This window comes from Thamnophis sirtalis, unplaced genomic scaffold, assembly GCF_051295495.1.
Source record: "Thamnophis sirtalis isolate CommonGarterSnake01/CBP01778 unplaced genomic scaffold, rThaSir2_p1.2 scaffold_3, whole genome shotgun sequence".
NCBI lineage: Eukaryota > Metazoa > Chordata > Lepidosauria > Squamata > Natricidae > Thamnophis > Thamnophis sirtalis.
The window spans coordinates 96,803,003-96,824,873 of record NW_028261383.1 but is presented as its reverse complement, the minus strand read 5'-3'; positions in this window follow the sequence as shown (position 1 = coordinate 96,824,873).

Genomic DNA, 21,871 nt, shown 5'->3' with positions numbered 1-21,871 from the left:
CAAAGGCACGTTTGCCAACCACAGGAGCCTCAGCAGGGACTTCCCCCCCCAGCGGGGGTCATTACAGCACTGGCGTCAGCACTCCGACCCACGCGCTTCCCCCAGCAGCTGCCTGCATTCCGAGCGGTGCCTGGGAGATAAGCAGGACGCCGGGGAAACGAGGAGTGAGCTCAGATCGTAAATGAATTAAATAAACCTCAAACACGCTCACTCAGCCTGCTCACACCCTAAACTAAACCTTACCTACAATAAAAGGCTCAAGAGACTCCAAGCAAAGCAATAGAATGAAGAAAAACTCTAAGCGCGTCCTACTGGGCTAGCTGAATTGAAAAAAGCTGAAGATAATCAGCACCAGAGGTGTGGCTTAAAGTTTCAATTCAGTTCTGGGCAGTTTGGCTGTATTTAACCCTTGCTTAGACTCTCCTGAGCAGCACCCTGGAAAAATGCACTTTCAAACTCATCAGGCAACCTAAAGCTTGAAATGCTTTCAGTATTCTTCCGATGATCTTTTTGTAGTGAGGATCTTTGTTATTGCCTAAAAAATTCTGTACAACTTCTTTAAATGCAATCCACCCTTCTTTTTGAGTATCAGTCATGGTATTGACAAACTCTTGATCAACTATAAGCCTTCTAATATTTGGTCCGACGAACACACCTTCCTTCAATTTTGCCTCCGACAGGCATGGAAACTTGCTGATCAAGTATTTGAAGCATTCTCCATCTCTTGGAATTGACTTTATGAATTGCTTCATCAATCCCAATTTTATGTGGAGAGGTGGTAGAACTTTATTGGAAGGTACCAAAGTTTCATGGAGGACATTTTTTTCACCAAATGTTAGCATCTTCGGCTGCCAACTCTTCTTGGTCCTGTGACTTTGTCGGTCTCGACTGTCCCATAGACACAGAAAACATGGGTATTTAGTATACCCAGCTTGTTGCCCAAACAGCATGCACAAGACCTTCAAGTCCCCACACACTTGCCAACCATGGTCTTCCTATTTAAGTTTATAAAGAACCAATTCCAAGTTCTCGTAGGTTTCCTTCAAGTGTACGGAATGACCTACAGATATGGAAGTGTAAAAACCGTTGTGGAGTAAAACTGCTTTGAGACTTCTTTTTGAAGAATCTATAAAAAGACGCCATTGCTCTGAATCATATTGGATTTTAAATTGACCCATCAGACCTTCGACATCGATGCAATAAACCAACTTGTCTTCCTGGGCGAAGTAAGGAACGAACTCCTTCATGTCTGAACCGTGAAGATGACACTCCTGGCAACAATAAATTCCTGCTTTTCAGCCTTGATCCGAGTAACTCAGCGGCATCTTTGGGAAGAGTCAAGTCTCTTACCAAATCATTCATCTCCTCCAGAGAAAACAATTTTGGTCTTGTATCATCTTCAAAGTCAGAACTTGATTCGTCATCTGGTTCAGGTATGACTTCACCTTCATCGAAGCTAGGTATCTCTTCCAAGGTAGCAGGGGGCTTGGGTACTGGTATATCTGTGCCACGGGGGATGGGATGAATTGCTGAGTGAAGATTGGGGTATGAAATGGAATGCTTCCATTTGGAATTAAATCCTTTCACATCGCATGAACAAAAGTAACAGTCATCACTATGGTTCATTTGCTCTCGCCATACCATAGGAATACCATAATGGAAAGATTTTTTCTTACCCTTGAACCAGTTTCGGAGGTCCTCAACACACCGTTTGCACACTTTATGAGGCACCTAAACTTTATCTTGATCTCCAATTTTTAGTCCAAAGTATGCAAAGTATACTTTTTTCACAAAGTCTGTAATATTCTGCTGTTGCTTCAACACTGTATATTCACCACAGATGAAACAGAAACTGTCTGGCGAATTAATACACTTTCGCAGAGCCATAACATAACGGTTGAAGAATGACGAGCTAACATGAATTGCAATAAAAAAGTGTGAACAGCCTAGAACCAAGAACCTGATGATGATTCGTGCACAAGTGTGACATGCAGGAGAGAGCAGCTCTGTGTCTGTACACGAGACATCACAGTGCTGGCCACGCCCCCTGCACTGACCGGAGATGCTGCTATCTGCCCTGTGTCTCCCTACCACTGGATTATTCAGGAAAGATTAACCCCTTCTACCATTCGAAGCACAGACTTAAAACTTGCTTAGCTTACTGTATGTATATATTGCTGACCATCAGATTTACAGTGCTATATTTTTTTTTACATAACTCAGATAAACCCCCTTTAAGGTTTTTTTGGTATTTTATATCTTAAATGCACTTATGTAAATTAATTAATTAATAGTAATTTGGACTTTACATTTGGTTAAAAACCCATAATATAAAAAAAATACCAAAACTTTTTAAAAAATGATAGATTTGAAGACAATTTTGCACGTTGTGGCAAATCATGACATCTAGGAGTTTTTTCAATATTTTATTTGTTTTCAGCACACCAAAATACATGGAAATTAGATGAAAATAATCAAACATAGTTGCAGAATTGTGATTACCTGGCTGAGGATTTGTTTGTTTTTCAAATTCAACTTCCTACAACCTGGGAATTTCCAAGTAATTCTCTTTCCAAGTACTAACAAAACCCAACCCTGCTTATGATTGGTTTTGTTTTGTTTTAAAATTTTTGAGATCATCTAAGATAGGCCCAGCATACTTTGGCCTAAAGAAATAAATGCATGCAAATGTTTTTAAAGAATCCTATCATTTAGGAGACATTTTCTCACATTAAATCACCATTCCTTAGCTATTTTAATTTCCCTTCTTGTAAACAAATGTCATTTTTGATTGAAATATTGAAGATGGAAATTTAAAGTTTTTTTTAAATGCTTCCAAATGAGTTTCCTGTTTTTTTTTTTTTTTCCTGTTTTCAGCTTTTGGTTAATCTTTCAACACTGTGTTTTTCATTCCTGTCTTGTGTTTTATCTGTTTTATTAAAGGAGAAAGAGAATTTGCTCAGAGTCATGATAGTAGGTCTTTTTTCTGGGTGGGAAGCCCTCTCAACCTTGTGCCTCTTTTTTTTTTTTAAAAAAAAACCATGGTTAAACACACAGGGTTGAGTTTGAATGAAGGAAAAACACAAACACACAGCTCTGCCTAGTGTTTTAAGTTTGTATTTTTCATAACTGAGGAATCTTCAAGGAATTAAAATGTTCAAATTTCATTTTTTTTTAAAGTGATCTTTTGTCACAGCAGATCAAAATCACAAATGGGTACATTGGTTGTTTCAGTTACATCTGTGCAAGCTAAGGAAACTCACATTAGGATCTTCCCTTCCCTCATGAGGAATTCAGGTTTTGCTTTCTTCCAGTGGGAACCCCAACAAGAAAATGTCCACTCAATAGGAAAAGCTTTCTGGAATCACATGATCAACACACAGGATTTTATCTAAAACGGGTTTCCTAAAATGTCACAATCAACCAATGGATCAACTTGCCTTTGGAAGTTGTGGGAGCTTCATCACTGGAGGCTTTCAGGAAGAGATTGGACTGCCATTTGTCAGAAATAGTGTAGGATCTCCTGCTTGGGTGGTTGGGGGTGAGGAGTTGGACTAGATCAGTGGTTCCCAAACTTGGCAACTTTAAGACTTGTGGAGCTCTGCTGGCTGGAGAATTCTGGGAGTTGAAGTCCACAAATCTTAAAGTTGCCAAGTTTGGGAACCACTGGACTAGATGATCTATAAGGTCCCTTCCAACTCTGTTAATCTAATCTAAGGAAGGCACCCACTCAACTTTCTATTGGCTGACCAGGGTTGCATTTTAATTCTTGTCAGGTCACATGGCAAGCAACTTCTTTCTATTGACCTTAGTTGTTTCCTGTTCTGCCTTGAATCTTTCACCATTTCAGGTCTGGGCAGTGCCTCTGTGCATGAGCAAATATTAGATCTCACTACTGTTCTTTATTTGCACTGCATGTTTTCAGCTGTAAGCTCCCACACTTACTCCAAGTCAAAACCATCACCTTGTTGTGGTTTCTGATCTTTTTTACCCCACCCAGGTACTTTTCTTCCCCTCCAGGAAACTCAAGGAATTGATTAGCTAATCACAGGTACTTTGAATAAAGACAATAACACAGTCGCACACTTATTTGCCAACTGTTGAATACTGTTTGTTTTGTGTCTGCATTTTTTTTCTCCCTTTCTCTCAATAGAAACCAATCACACCCACCAATGCTGCTGCGGCTTAGCTATTCCTTCAAATCACATGACTTGCCTTCAAAGAGGCATGCTGCCAAGTCAAATCCTGAGTCAGACGAGCTGATATCATCCTTGCAGCTGCAATAAGCAGTGAGCAGCTTGGACTAAAAATACTCCAGAATCTGTTGGGAGTGCTACAGTCCTCTATGTCTTTCGTTATATTTGGACAATGTTATACACTCAGTAGTATTTCCTAGAACCTCTGTCGCCTTCTTTTCTCTCTGCTTTACTTCCAGCCAAAGGAAAGTGGTGTTGGATGTAGTTTAGATCAGTGTTTTTCAACCACTGTGCCGTGGCACACTAGTGTGCCGTGACATAGTGTAAGGTGTGCTGTGGGAAAAACACTTTATATATAGTAAATATAGGCACAGAGTTAAATTTTTTAAACAATTTCTAATGGTGGTGTGCCTCGTGATTTTTTTCATGAAAAAAGTGTGCCTTTGCACAAAAAAGGTTGAAAAACACTGGTTTAGATAATATGGATCATCTCCATTATTTTTCCCATTTAAAAAAAAAAAAACAACCACTGCACTTTTTATAACAAGTTGAATAACAGCAAATCCTTAAAAATGATTTTTATCTTTTTTTCCCCTTAATCCTTTGATTAAAAAGATTTGTTTGTGGGAAGAAGGGAACTATGTTGTGTAATATGGGAGGGGGGCATGGCAATTGATGTGTTTGTAACTATTGCAAAGAAAATAGAAAGTTGCTTCTTTAGATATTTCCCCTTTTCTTGCTTCTTGTTATTCACTTTTTCTTTTGGCCTTCTGCAATCTCTTTTTTCTTTCTATTTCTTCTTCTATGCTTCTATAGCTTTTAAAAATCTTTGTAAAATCCTTATAAAGATTATTTATATATCATATTTATATTTATATATATCAAAACATTTAAAAAGTTGCATCAAAAACTCCCCACTACGTGTATACATATTATCCCACCTACCGGTAGGTGAATATCAATTAATATATTACTACAACATTAATTCCCACCCCTTGTGAAACAGGCTCTCTTTAAACTACTAAATCTATTTGCAAATTATTGACCTCTCTTCTATATGTTATATTAGTGACAAAGTAATTAACAGGAAGAATAATAATACTAAAGCAAAACAAAATTAAAATTTCTAAACTCTGTTAACAAACTGTTACTGTAATCCAGTTGTAGAAAGTTTATCATTGTGCCTTATCTATACCAAATCACCCCAAATATAAATGATTTTTCCTGGATCAAATCTCCATGTTTGCTTCTTATGCCATCTCTTATTCATTGTTTAATTAAATATAATAGATTCAGTTTCCAGAATAAGTCTATCTTTTGATCAAAGCCCAGATAGAAGTGTTACCATTTAACCATAATAAATCAATCCACTAAAGAAATGGATTCCATCTGTTGCTTCAAAGTTTAACTCTTGCAATATCAGGACTGTGACCAAAAAGGGATTATGAAAAGGGAAACAGATAACCTCCTCTATTAACCTCAAGTGAATTGTTAATTCTCGAGTGAGAAACTTGACAGAGGCAGTTGTTACAAGTTGAAGTAACACGTTCATTTGATATCAGACTGACTGCAATACAGATAGTACTTGACTTACGACCACAACTGAACCCAAAATTTCCTATGTTAAGCAAAACAGTTGTTCAGTGAAATTTACCCCATTTTACAACCTTTCTTTCCTTAGCTGTTAAGTGAATCAGTCTCCATGACGCTCCAGATGCTCAGTGTCGCGTTGCACAGGCGCTGTACATACCATGCATGTGCGCAGAAGCGCTGAAGACTTAAAAGACCGGTAAGGAGCTCGGGCGGGTATTGTGGACCCTCTGGAGCACCATACTGGAATGGTGTCTGGTGCTCCAGGCAGGCTCTGGTACACCCGTACCGGGGCATACTGCCTGCAACCCACCACTGCTATACCCAAACAGCATTTCAAAGGCATATGAAAAGTAACAACTTGGAGAAGGTTATGGAAATGTAAGGAATATTTCTGAGATGTGTCTCTGCATATCTCAGAAAGAAAGCACGAAAGGATACAATTCCAAATATTTATCTTCCTTCTGAATTTAGTGAGGTTATTTTAATCATTCTCCAGAAATGGATGGATTAACATATGCCTTTGAATACACAATTTTCCACCCTAACCCTATCTTTATTGTCCCCAGCAATCATTAACTTACTAACAAAAGTCCACTTTATGATACTATGGGTGTTTGGTAATGACTACCACCCACGCTAACAAATACAACAAAGTGCTGGTGGTAAGATATGATTGCTGGTACTCTACACGCAATATGGTTAATTTATACTTCCTGCCACTCCAGTACACCAGGATTCCTATGCCAACAGGCTTTTGTGCAAAAGTCACGCAACTGTAATATTCCATATAGACATATAAATAAATAAATAAATAAATTTATAAGGTTATAACCATTTGCTATGACAGTAACTGCCTTCAAAAAGGCAGATGCAACAAGGCAAGTGCTCCTTTTTAACATGTGACCCACATTTTGCATGAATGTAAAATGGGGCAGGGGGCTTTGATTGTCGAGTGCCCACAATTTTGAAGCCTGCATTTGTTGCTGAAGATGCACCTGCATTTTATTAATTGGCCCTATATTATAGTATTGGTACTGACCAAAAGCAGTGTATACCACACTTCAAAACACCATAAAAATGGAAGTGTACAGGAACCAATACAAGAGTAGCAGCCCATTGGGAATACAAGAACTAAAATAACAGACATTCATGTGGATTCACAAAATGTCTGTGGGAAAGAGCAAATGTTCCTGATGGTCCACTTTCCTGACAAAGTGTGTTGGAGCCAAATGGACCTTCGGACCTATGGTAACAGGGAAGGCTGACTTCTGGCACCCTGCATGCCAATTGAGCCAGCTCTTATATATGGCATGCAGAACAATTGGAGGTAAGTGGCTTCCATAATGATCCAGGCCACAAGCCATGAATGGCTTTGTAAAGGAATAACAGCTAGTTGAATTGCACTTGGAAGGGAATTGGTAACCAGTCTAGTATAGGCATACTAAGATGCTACTTACATTGTTACATTCTGGACAGCTACTGTATACTTTCCTATGGGTCTTTGGGTTGGAGGACGCTCCCTGTACAGCAGTGCAGTAATCTGGATAGGTGTGGCACAAGTAACTTTTTATAAAAGCTTTATGCATTTATATGGAATGTGACATTTTTTTTCTAGATATGTTAGGCTACAATACTACATCTGGAGTCTAAAGGCCACTTAGGTGGTATTCAGCAGGTTCTGTCCATTTCTGGAGAATCAGTAGCAGAAATTTGGAGTAGTTCAGAGAACCGGTAAATACCACCTCTGACTGGCCTCACCCCCATCTATTCTCTGCCTCCCAAGTCACAGCTGATCGGGGGGGGGGGGGAATGGGGATTTTGCAGTATTCTTCTTCTGCCACGCTCACCAAGCCATGCCCACAGAACCGATAGTAAAAAATTTTGAATCCCACCACTGCCACTGTATGTAGAATATACTGTATTTGTTATCTTAATATGAAAGTCTACAGAATGGTGTGATGTTTAATATAATCTTTCCCATTCTAATACCAATGATGAATTTTGGAAATTTGAAGTCCAAAACGCTCTCAGATTGGTGGGAAGAAGGAATATTAATCAAAAAAGCTCCTTTGCCGTTTTATTTCAAACATTTTAAACAGTCTAGATTTCTAAATGCGGTGAATTATGATAAAGAGCAATATTTCAGGTGACCATCCGTGGATATTCTTGAAGAAAGAAATTCTTTATTCAATGAAGCAGATGTATCCATGGTTTTGGCCAATGGAATTCCATTTCAATGTAGCCATATTTCCGGTACTGTCCTTCCATTTCAGCCCATACATATCAATGTCTAATGCACAATTCTAATGTACAGCTTTTTATAACAGCTATTGAAAAATTCTCGAGGGAATTCCTTGGAAAGCATTATATGAGCCAAGAAACCCTTCTTGAAACATTAAAGCAACCATGTACTTCAACAATTTTGGCTTAGTTGCATTAACATGTCTTCCAGTAAACATGTCTTCCTATGTGCACATGCCTTTTTGCATACAGAAGAGCTGCTTGTACACATGCATATTCATGTGGAGACAATCAGAGGCAACATTTACAACAGTCAAAGAAAACTTCCCAAGATACAGTCACTTTAACACTGAAGTATTAAAGTGAAGTGATTAGGTTGCACCTATGCACCTTGTTCTGGACAGCCAGCTAAATTCCTGCAACTGTGACAGCATTATCAGAATTAAGCAGTTGTGGCCCGTTATACTACTAATAAAAATGTTTGGGCTACTTTTCTATTCAACCACCATTACCAATACAGTACAAAAGGGAGAAAAGGCAGAGCGTTTTGTCATATGCTAGTTTGGGAACTGGATCGAGGCTAATAAGCAAGTTTGCTCCCACCCATCATGGCCAGGGTTCAATTCCTCCAAGGTAATTGAGTTCCCCAGGCATAAAAGCCACAGTCTAGACTCTAGCATGTAGTTGTTGCAAAGAGTATCAGCTGCCCTGTATAGATCCAGGCATTAGCCGGAAGTTTTCAGTTACAAAGTACATAAAATTGGATGATAAGAGGTCAATAACTGAGGAATAGGAAGATAACTTTCTTCAGAATTACCTTGAAATAATCACTATATAATAACAGGTGTTTTCAAATGTGGACTATAAAGCAATTTTGTGTAGGCCCAGATTATATTTGCTACCATTTGAAATCCTCTCAACCAACACTGGGAATCTTAAAAAATTAAACAGGGTTAGCACTGGAAAGCTGCTTCCAAAAATGCGGCCAAGAATATAATAAGAAAGGGTAACGGTAAGTGAGAAAGTCCTTGGGAGGCATGGATGCTGCCTATGGTCAGATAAGAGACAGCATAGCCCACAGCTGGATAGTGGGTGGGGCAAGAGGCTCAGAAGGATCCTCTGTAGTCTTTCAGGCTGTAAAGGAGACAGGGAGAATTGCACTTTCAGGCCTGCAAGATTCTGTTAATGTAAACTTACCTAACAATAAAACAGAATTATCTTATCTGGTTGCATTTCCTGCCTTCTGTACCTGGTAAGGCTGACAGGACGTGTCCACATAGCTGCTGGCAGTCAAACCTAACTTGACAGAGGCATTGCTTTTTAATTCATTCTCTCCCTCTCCCTCTCCCTCTCCCTCTCTCTCTCTCAAATCTGTTGAGGAGGGCAATGCTGCAACATTAGAACAATTTTCATATAAAGGAAAATATATGACTGACACAAGGAAAAGTTATCCCTGTGGAGAGAAAGGTGATACTTTGTGACTTTCCCTGCCTTCTTTGCCATTATTTTCTCTTCTCCCCATTTAAATATTTACAACATAGTACCTAACAAAATAAAAGCATTTGGGTTTTGTTTATGTTTTATTGTAAGCAGTGAGAACTACCTATCGGTCAGAATGTACTCCATACCAAATTAGATTTAATTCTACATAAAGACACATAAACACAATACTTATATATACAGTGGTACCTTGGTATTCAACTGCTCTGAAACTCATTGAATTTGGTATTCAACACATTTTGACATGTAAAGTTTGTCCCGGTACTCATCATTTATTTGATACTCAATGCACAAGCTACAACTTGTCAGTGTTAGATGTCTTGTGAGTCACTACATTATTCTGTATGGGGAAAAAATTATTGGGTAATCATCATTTCTGGTATTTATCCCACCTCTTGGAACAGATTAATGATGAGTACCCAGGTACCACTGTATGCAGACAGACAGTCTTTTGATTTACAATCTCCTTTCTTCACATAGCATTCATAATCTCAAAGAATCTATTGTACTTCACAAAACAAGGAATGAATTATTAGACCTTGTACTGGACAAAAATATGAATACATACAACATGTTTATACATAGTCTTTATCCAGGAAGTTTCTTGCTGCATTTTTAAATCATTAATGTTGGAATGCAATTGTCTATGTGCCAAAGGATTAATCACTTTAGACTATATCCATAGCATTCCAAGTTTTCTTAAAGTAGCCAATCAACAGTTGCTCAAGAGAAATTATGTGTTTCCTCAAAACTGCCATGCTACTGCTGTAATTACTACAGGTAGCCCTCGATGTATGACCACAATTGAGCCCAAAATCTCTGTTGTTAAATGAGACATTTGTTAAGTGAGTTTTGCCTCATTTTACAACATTTCTTGCCACAGTTATTTACTGCAGCTGATATGTTAGTAACCTGGTTGTTAAATTAATCTGGCTTCCCCGTTGACTTTGCGTGTCAGAAGGTTGCAAAAAGTAATAACATGACCCTGGGACACTGCAATGGCCATAAGCATGAACCAGTTACCAAGCACTTTGATCACATGAGCATGGGGGTGCTGCAAAGGTCATAACTGTGAAAAATAGTCATAAGCCTATGACTTTTCAGTGTCATTTTAACTTTGAATGGTCACTAAATGGACTGTTGTTAAGTCAACGACTACCTGTATTTGAAATCCAGGCTAGCAGATGAATCCTGCAGGAATAATAAAATTAAAGAATGTAAAGGCTGGACTAGATCATAGAGATGACCCAGTCGAACTTGAACTCCAGTGCAGAAATTCATTACTATAGCATCCCCAACAATTTTCCACCCACCTTGGTTTAAACATGTTCAATGGAGAATCTAGCACTCCCTGTGGCAATCTGTTCCATAGTTGAACAGCACTTAGCTTAAGGAGATTTCTTGATGTTCTTCAAAACCTGCTTCCTTGTCCTTTAAAGCCATGGTGTCTTTAAGAGCCGAGGTGGCGCAGTGGTTAGGGTGCAGTACTGCAGGCCACTTCAGATGACTGTTATCTGCAGTTCAGCGGTTCTAATCTCACCGGCTCAAGGTTGACTCAGTCTTCCATCCTTCCGAGGTGGGTGAAATGAGGACCCAGACTGTTGGGGCGATATGCTGACTCTGTAAACCGCTTAGAGAGGGTTGAAAGCCCTATGAAGCGGTATATAAGTCTAACTGTTATTGCTATTGCTATTGCTATTTTCCAATTTTTTGGAACAATTATGAACAATTCTTCCTAATCTGTTCCTGAAAGCCTTTCAAGACAGCTACCATGTACCTCTGCAGTCTTCTGTTTTCCAGGGCAATTATGTCCAATGCTTCCAATCATTTCACTATTTTTTTCTTCCAACCCTCTAATCAGCATGTTAAGCATAGCTCCAAAGAGGTGATCATTTAGGCAGAGTTAAGAAGTTAGAGAAAGGAGGATTTGCATAAAATCTTCATGTTAACGAATATGCATATTTAGTGGTTAATTTATTTTGTAACTCAAAACTGCTCCCACTTTGAATATCTGTGAAACAGGGGTGGGTTCCGGCAGTCAGTACTGCCGGTTTTGCTTGTTGGTGTGCTGTGTGTCCCTGCGCACTTTGCATGCACGTGTGCTTGATGCATGATATGCGTGCAGGTGCTATACAATAAAACTTATTAACAAAAACAAGATGGCGGCTCCTATGGCGCCTCCTGGAGAACCAGTTTGGGGGTGCGGCAGACCTGGGTCACTGCCAGTTCCAGCAACCCAGGCTGCCAAACCACTACTGATTTGACCAAACCGGTCTGAACCAGTAGGAACCCACCACTGCTGTGGAAGTGAGGTAATAATGGTGTTTTTTCTGGAATGGGACAACTCGTCACCCCAACCCACCATGGCCAATTCACCACAACCAATTTGCCATGGCTAACTCATCACATCCAATTCGCCATAGGACAACTCACCGTGAAGCAATTCAACAATTCAATTTAACTATTTAAAATAATTAAAAAGTATTCTAATTTTTGTCATTCACATTTTGTTTTGTTCCTCCTATGGCAGTGTTTCTCAACCTTGGCAACTTGAAGATGTCTGGACTTCAACTCCCAGAATTCCCCAGCCAGCATTTGCTGGCTGGGAGATTCTGGGAGTTGAAGTCCAGACATCTTCAAGTTGCCAAGGTTGAGAAACACTGTCCTATGGCATCCTTTCTTTAATGATTACATTCCCCCATTTCTTTGATATTAGTATAACTCTTGTTCCACGGCAAATTGTCCCTTGGTGAGTTGTCCTGCAGCAGCTTGGCTATGGTGAATTAGCCATGGCAAGTTTGCTGCAGAGAGTTGGCTGTGGTGAATTGGCCATGATGAGTGGAAAGTTGTCCTAGACCTGTCATTTTGTTGTAGGCTCAATTGCTTTCCCCCCATCTCCCTTTTATCCAACCAAAGAAGCTAGCAGAAACCGGTCTCCAATTTTGTCCTCATCGGGAGAGACGGGCTTCTGCCAGCTTCTTTGGTTGGCTAAAAAGAAGGTGGGAGCAATTGAGCCTGCAACAAAATGACTAGAAGCGCTGAAGAGACAGAAACTGTCATCTTTTCCTCAATTTATCAAGGTTGAGTTCTGTGACCCAAGCCTTTTACAGCTGCTACATGGAACTCCTGCAGCTATTGTTGCTTGGATGAAAGAAATGGATCTCCAAAAAGCTATTGCTAGAAACACTAGATAAGTTCACCCAGCTGCAACGAAGCAATAATACTGCCAAATGCTAGGCTTTGTTCCTCTACGAAGGATGACCTCTTGATACAGGAAAGGGTGGGACAAGTTTCAGCATGAAAGCTTCAGCTAATATAGGCAAGCTTCAAGGAATTAAACCAGGCTCTTGAAAAGTATTCTTTATATAAAGCTTGCAAGTAGATCACAAAGTCCTGTGTTTTCATGCAATTGCCTTTACAAAAGCCTGTGTTTGGGTACAATTTGCCATTCCTGTTCCACAATTGTTTGGACACATTTAACTGTAATTAATATGTTCTTTCCTAGGAACAGTAGTGTTAAAGAGGCTTGTCCACAATATATTTGGGCAATGATGACTTTACTAGCTAATGAGAAATATGCAAGGCCTATCCAACACAGTGATGTGTTAATCAATATCTGCTTTTCTGAGATTAGCTTGAAAAGTCATGAGGGGTTATTTCTGCAACGGAGGTGAAGAAAATGTTGGAATGTAAACCCAGATGGACTGAAAAAGACCACCATCAAATGAGTATTGTGGAAAACATCAGGATAAACTGTTCTTATTTGTATCCAGTTGAGAGTTTAGCAAAATAGCTTATTGACAAATTTTTAAAAAGTCAACCTGGGCAGGCAAAAACACCCCTTTTCTTGTCTATTTGGCAAATAGGATGGTGGTGGGGGAAGAAGATGTCTCAATTATTTTGGAGTTTGGAGAAAAGGTTTGCAAAAGGCAAATTGTTTTTTTTTATTTAATGAAGACGATTTTGACTAAGGGCACACTTGATTGATATTTTCCTAGAAGTGATTGAATTTTGTGATTGCTTAGGTTAATGATGGGTAGCCTACATCAGAAGCAAGATGGGATCTGCAACCTTGCTAATTCTCTGGGATCCATCAACAGCTTTCAAAAGCCATCTACCATTGTATCCCTCTGGTCTGTCTGATATAGGAATTGGCTTGGTCTCCCCAATGATAACAGTTCTTTAGATCAGGTTATGCCAGGTGGTTGTGTCAGGTGCTACTGTTTGACATTTAGGTAACTATGGAGTCCTATGGAGTTCTTAGCTTGCCCTCCAGGCTGCATAACATTGACATAAAACCCTTGGAGAAATTCATCCACAGCTTTAGACTGAGATGCTGAAGGCATGCTGATGACAATCATCTCTGTTTTCTAACTCAAGGGAAGCAATCAATTATTCTCCCTGAATATTTTCTATACTTAATAATGGGCTAGATAAAGGGAAATAAGATGAAATTAAAATCAGACAAGATAGAATTGTTATTGGTAAGGACAAAAGCTAAATTTAGACTTTAAAGTGAAGTCTGTTTTAGAGAGGACAGCAGGTTTACCATTTGGGATTTCTTGTGGTAGCATCCATTGTGAGTACATTCACACAATTATAGCTAGTGCACTAATTCCAACCTTTCTAAAAGCTGGTCAGACTTAGCTACAATTATCCATGCTTTACAGATTGGTTACAATTACAGTCCATCTCAGCTACTCTAGCATGATATATATGGAGCTATTCTTGAAAGGTTTCAGGAAATTCCAACTCGTGCCACATGTAGTGGCCAAACTGCTGAACAATGCAATATTTTCATATCGATATATGAATATATATATATATATATATATATATATATATATATATATATATATATATATATATATATATATATATATATATATATATATATATATATATATATATATATCCCTAGTGCCGCATAATGGAGTGAGCTCCCATTACTTGTCCCAGCTTCTGCTAACCTAGCAGTTTGAAAGCATGTAAAAATGCAAGTAGAAAAATAGGGACCAGCTTTGATGGGAAGGTAACAGCATTCCGTGCGCCTTCAGCATTTAGTCATGCCAGCTACATGACCACGGAGGCCTCTTTGGGTAGCGCTGGCTCTTCGCCTTTGAAATGGAGATGAGCACTACTAGAGACGGGAATGACTAGCACATACTAGCACGTATGTGCAAGGGGAATCTCTACCTTTACCTTTATATTGAAATAATCTGCTCTGGCTAGCAATTGTCTACCATGTACAATTTAAAATGCTACTGCCGATCTTAAATGGCTTAGGGATTGGCCTTAGGGATTGCCTCTCCCACCCTGAACCTGCCTGAACCTGCCTGGAGAGCAGAAAATCCCTTCTGAAGATTTCCCAACATGGTTTGATTATTAACCATAAAGGAAAGGGCCTTCTCTGTAGCTCCAGGCTATGGAAGGCATATATGCTTAAGAAAGATGTATTTGTGGTTAAAATTCCATTTTCCTCCAAGCTTTTCATTATTAATTCTTATAATGATTGATTTTAGATTTGGGTTTGATTTTAATTGCTTTAATTATCTATTAAACATTTTGTCAGTGTAAGCTGCGATGAGCCTTGGAATTCAGAGAAAGGTGGAAAATAAATGTAGTAAATACCATGAGCTCCAATCCGGTTTTAAATATACCCTCTAAAGTGGGTATATATTTTTTAAAAAGTTTTCTTTATCAGCTGCATATTTTAGTGTACAAACATTTTAATTATATTTTGACTGATTTGTGCTTTCCTTCACTCAGTAATTTGCTCTAAATAATGCAATGCTTGGATTCTTCAGTTATTTGTTGCTTCTTTCTTCCTGCAGAACTTCCTGCTTCTCAAGATCAGTTAATAGGAAGCATAAGAAAATAAATCATACTGTCCATATGAAAGTTGAAGAGAAATCTTGCTCGACTGTGCAAATGTGGGTGCAGTTTTAAGGACAATACTCTTATCTAACCCATGTCCCATCCCAGAAATTTCAGTTAAAGAGATTGCAAATTATTCATCAAATTTACATCCTTCTTGTGCTGTTTTCCCCCTTTGCAAGAGACTCTATTCCTTTAAATATGATCATGCAGAAAACAACTCATTCAGAACATACACTTCTGTATTCGGTAGAAAAATAATTTACAATGTTGAGGCCATTTACATTAACAGTGTGTGAGCAGCTCCCAAAATTACCTATTCCTGCTACAATATATAGAAGCACAAAGACCCAATAGTATTTTGGGAAAACATTTCAGACTGAAAATGACACTGCTAATTACATTTTTAGGTCTGAAAACTGAGAGAGACAGAGACAGCTGCTAATACCCCAAAAATGACTGGGCCCCTTGCAACAAAATACTACTACATACTTGATATGGTTAATAATTATGAGAACTCCTGTAATGTCATTAAATATCAATAACCCAATATGTATGAGAAGTTTTTGAAAGGTACAATTAACTATGAGATAAGACATTGAACTATAGTGACAATCTGTTTTATCTAATCTATATTTTCTTATATTGCAATCTTGAACATTCTTCTCTGTGTGTTTTCAAGATGACAGGTAACAACCAGGCTCACTTTTAAGCAAACATGTATACAATTGCCCTGCTTTGATTATAAATATTATATGGTACTCAGATTAAACTACAAAACTAATTAGGGTTAAGGGTTTTGATTTTTTTCTCTCTGAATATTTTCATCCTATTCCTAAAACACCTTCAGAAAGTTGTTCTTCTGGAAGAATGCTGCCATCTTTTGGTTCAAAATGCACATAAACTAAAATTAATTTGTTCATATATAAAATGTACTATGGTAAAGACAAAGATGCAAACAGTTTTCTGTAGAAGTTGATATTTCTGAATTTTACAGAATCTTTATTTATATATATTATATAAATTTTTAAAGGAAGCAAAGTGTTCCAAGTAGCATGGAGCAACTATAGTAATTCTGTTTGTAGCTTACTCCAGTATATATCCAGTCAAATTGTAATTACCGTAAGTTATATTAATTCCTTAGCTTAATGCTCTTAGAAGAGGGGTGACTTTAAATAGCTGGGTATATTTCACAAAGTGTTAATCTATCTCCCAATCTCCCTCCCTATTTCATGCTTTGTGGTTGTTTTAATATATTAGCAGAATAACCAAATTGTTGGTAAAACCGAATAACTGTGGCTACAACATGTGAAGAATGGTTGCAGAAATTGTGTATATCTAGTCTAGTGAAAAAAAGTGCTGGTGGAGGGGGGGCACGACAGGATAGCAGTGTTCCAATATTTGAGGGGCAGCCACAAAGAAGAGGGGGTCAACCTATTTTCCAAAGCACCTGAAGGCAGAACAAGAAGCAATGGATGGGAACTAATTAAGGGGAGAAGCAACCTAGAAGTAAAGAGAAATTTCCTAATAGTGGGAACAATTAACTAGTGAAACAGCTTGCCTTCAGAAGTTGTGAGTGCTCCATCATTGGAGGCTTTTAAGAAGCGACTTGACAGCCACTTGGAATGGTATAGGGTCTCCTGCTTGAGCAAAGCATTGGACTAGAACAGGGGTGTCAAATTCGATTTCATTGAGGGCTGCATCAGGATTGTGTTTGATCTTGGCGGGCTGAAGTAGGTGTGGCCAGGGTGGGAGTGACCAGCTTGACATCACTCGTGTCAGGGGCATTTGTGGTGCCTCAAATGCTCTGTCAGCAAAAATGGGCTCCCGAGCTTCGTTTTTGGCTGCAATGGCCTTCTGCAACCATCTGCCAGCAAAAATGGAGTTTGGAAGAGCCGGACGTGGCCCTTGTGAGCTTGATTTTTGCTGGCAGATGCACCATGGGCCAGTCCTTCAATATTTCCAGAGCAACCCTGTAGCCAGATCTAAGCACCCCGTGGGCCGGATCTGGCCCCTGGGCCTTGAATTTGACATCCCTGGACTAGAAGATCTCCAAGGCTCCTCCCAACTCTGTTATTCTGAGGGTTGTTTTTGTATTTCTGTTAAACCAAGATTTTTATTTTTCCCCATATTGAGTTATTTCATACAAAATAGCTAGCAATAGCACTTAAGACTTATATACCACTTCACAGTGCTTTACAGCCCTCTCTAAGCCGTTTACTGAGTAAGCATACTTGCCCCCAACAATCTGGCTCATTTTACCCACTTCCGAAGGATGGAAGGCTGAGTCAATCTTGAGCCTGGTGAGATTCAAACTGCCAAATTGCAGTCAGCCGGCAGTCAGCAGAAGTAGCCTATAGTACAGCTTTCTAACCATTGTGCCACCATGGCTCAGTGGGTTAACAACCCACATAGATGCTTAACAACTTCATTGGGGAAAGCAGGGGTAGAGTTCATTAAGCAAAGCGATCACATGGTGACCTCGCTTAACCATCACTTGAGGTCATAATGGGCAGATTCCATTACAGTCATGATTGCATCAATGCTAAACATCTCTTTAAAAAAGAACAAGGACAGACCAACATTTCTAAAATGCAGAATTAATAGGGTTATTGATTGATGAAGCTGCTGAAGCTGGGTATGTTTGCAAATAATTTTCTATTTCTAAAAGTCTTAGAGAGCTATGAATTTGAGAGAATTTTTTTTAAAATTGCATCATATGTTTACTCTTATTGATAGAACCAAAACTGTTTTTTTTTTACTATTGTCATTGCTATACTTCCATCAACGCCAACTATATCCCTTTTGAAAACCCAGCTATACTGTCTATTTATAAACTCAGTGGGACATATAATAAATAAAGGAAAGGAAGAATAATTATCCAGGATCACAAAAATAGTAGTTAAATTCAAATATCACAAATACAACTGCAGCTCTTGATAATGATGTCTCAGTAGTGAATAATAACTTAATAATAACTTAATCAGTAGAGGGCCACATAACTGAAAGAATAGTTCTCATTCGATTTCTGACTGTAACTTGTGCAAGTTCTTGCCTTTGTATGGATGTTTCCTTGATTAGGATAATACACAGGCAAGTACAGTCCTGCCACTGTATACTCAATTAGGTTTTTAAGAAAGGTAAACCTTAGCAGAATAAAACTGTTCCAAGTGAAGAATTGCTTTGTTCTGTGGTGTACTGGGAGCCACACTCCCAAAAGTGGAGAACAGTTTTGTGTGATTCATTTTGTGAAAGCTAAAGTATTTAAATATAGACGTAATACTGTTGTTCCTCAGGTATATTATATAACAATTTCTCCCTTCTGGCACATTTATAAATTGCATTGCTATTGACTTCTGGGAATAAGGGAGTGGATTGGAGTCACCACAAGAATTCATTAAGTGGCATATGGCTCTGGAGCTACAACCTGATCATTTCTAAATGCAAATCATGGTTTGGTGTGATGCTTCAATTAAATCAATATATTTCCAATATCATATTCCCAATATTCTCTCAAAATTTAAGAAATGTGCTGATTAGTAATAATAATCCCAAAACAACTACGGCACCTCTCGAACACCATTGGCATTAACAAACCCACCATCGGTCAATTGCAAAAGGTAGCTTTACTTGGAACAGCTTACATTTTGCGATGGGTACCTTTTAATACAATCAAACATCTGCCTATTGCAGGTGCTTAGGATAGGTGGATAAAATGCCAAATCCAGTCTGCCAACTTCACCAAACGTAACAATAATGCAATATCTTTTTTCTAAAGAAAATAAAATTATAAACAGGACCCTAGGTATCATACTGTAAATTTCAAGGCATATTGCAATGCTATAAGGCATTCCCTAAAGTGTGAAGGACTTGTTTGACCTTTGTTAAAGAGAACATTAACCTAACACAGTGTTTTTCAACCTTTTTTGTGCAAAGGCACACTTTTTTTCATGAAAAAAATCACGAGGCACACCACCATTAGAAAATGTTAAATTTTTTTAACTCTGTGCCTATATTGACTATATATAAAGTGTTTTTCCCACAGCACACCTTACACTATGTCACAGCACACTAGTGTGCCGCGGCAGAGTGGTTGAAAAACACTGACCTAACAGATCAGAACAACTGAACTTTGCTCTCATTTGCTTCTATTTACTGATAAATAGCCTGCTGTAAACTTCTTTGAAAATAAAGATCAGAAACTTTCTCATGGGCTACACAGGAGGTATCCTTCCTTTGCTGTCAATAATCAAGGCTGAGCTTTTCACCCGCATGCTTATATGCCTGGGTGAAATATTTATCAAAATGTAGCAGCAGCTTTAGCTTATAGTGTAAAATAAGTTATGCACAGCTTGCACTAGGAAACAAATTGCTTTGTCCCTTCACTAACCAAAAGGAGTCTCCAGGCAGCTATGTTTATATTTAAAAAACAAAACAAATGCAGGGGAGAGGAAGAGAAGGGGGAGAATTGCTAGTTATTCTTGTTCACATCTGTTCTGGTTGGTCGTGACACAAATGTCAACATTTTCCTCTTACAAGCTTCTCTTTCCCCTGCATTCTTTGTTCTAAGTGAAAACATAGCTCTTTCAAACAGATACAGTGAAAAATTTTCTGTAACAGGACATTGCTCCCAAGAGCCAGATAGATAAGGAAACATTAATCATAGCTACATCATCTGTACAAGTTAAAAGTATCTAATGGTCCTTTATAAAAATATTTCTACCGTTTGGTCAGTCCACAAACCGTCTATCCCTGTTATCACAAAAAACACTGCAAATAAAAAGTAGACTAAAGAACTGAGGTCTAGTTTCACAAAACAATACACCAAATATCTTCCTTTAGAACTAATTTTAGACTTATAAAATGAAAAATGCAGATGAAAAAGTTTCACTTATAGTGATTAGGACCAATTAAAAACCAGAAAGTCAACTCCAGTGTTCCACAAAAGGGTTATTTGGGCTTGAACAAAATTAGGGTGGGAAAAGCAGGAAGGAAATAAAAGCCTTTTAATTATAACAAATAGGTCCCTACCCTTTGGCCTCTCCTCTCCTTTCTATTTTTCATTATTCCAGGGTCTAAACAACTTATCTTTTCCGAGTTTCTTCAGGCACTTTTCAAGATGGTTTCCAACTTGTTGCCTCACGAAATTATCCAGTTACCTCCAGTGCATTGCTTCTTTTCTTCAGGAGTCTTCAAATGGTCATGCAGGAACAAGGAAGAACTAGCAATCCTAATCCAGGTGTTGCTGGCATGTTTGATTACTTCTAAATGTTTAAAACAACCCTTTTTCTATTTGGCTCTCTTCCACGTTCAATTCTGTCAACTGCAAGCCTCCGATTCCTAAATCAAAACAAGACTACGATTGCTTTCACTTTTATTTCTGCACTGTTTTATGTCCGGGTTCAGAAAGAGAAAATAAAAAGGATGTTCACAGAGAGGTGAATGTTTGAGGAACCTGCGTTAATATGAGCTACAACTCTGAACTTAATTTTAATATTATGATATATATATATTGAGATCAAAAAGAAAACTGTGTTTGCAGAAATCATTCTTGGCAGGCCAAAGCTATTATTTAATTTCTTGATTCTCTGCTATAATTGGAACTCGTTCAATTGTACCATTATAGGCACTAATCTTGCATAGAAGTTTACTGCATGAATGTAGATTATTCATTTCCATAATTTACAACAAAAGGCATTGACAATTCAGAAATGTTATTCTATATTCTACCCAAACAAGCAAATATTAAAAGAAAAATCAATCTTCATACCGTATTTCCATATCTGCAGTTCTATAGTCATTTTAAAAGGTTTCTCCAAACCAGATGTAGAATCTATGCTTTTACAGAAAGTCTGAAAAGAACTCTCAGCATTGCACAGTACTGGAAGATGAACTGCTAGCAACATCTGGATAAATCAGTCCTGCTCCAGGCCTCCACCCTCTTCCCCGAATTCCCCACTAACACTCTCCACTAAAACAAGCACTGTACATTGGGAATCCAGAGCTGGAAAATAACTCATCTTGCTTATTTGTCTTCAATCACCCATGATGTAAATCACCATGTGACCCATAAAGTTCGATGGAAAATGATAGTGGAGAATATTTGTAGTTCAGGACTGAAATGAGGGGTCCTTGGTGCTCGGTGAGCTTGGCTGTTTTCTTACAGAAGTTTCATTACCTAAACTAGGTAACATCATCAGTGCGAGTGCAGGATCCACCACCACAGTGAAAAGTATAAATCCCCAGGTACGAATAAGACTCACAAAACCAACACCATCATAATGTTTACAATGTTATTGCATTTACAATGTTATTGCATTACAGTTCTGGCTACTTGACCGCTAAAAATTGATACAGAAAAGAACAGTGAAAATGATCAAGAACTTTGGAAAACTCTCCTATGAGGTTTTCAAGTTTGGGATTTTTATTTGTTTGTTTAGAGCAAATGTGAGAGATGTAGAAAA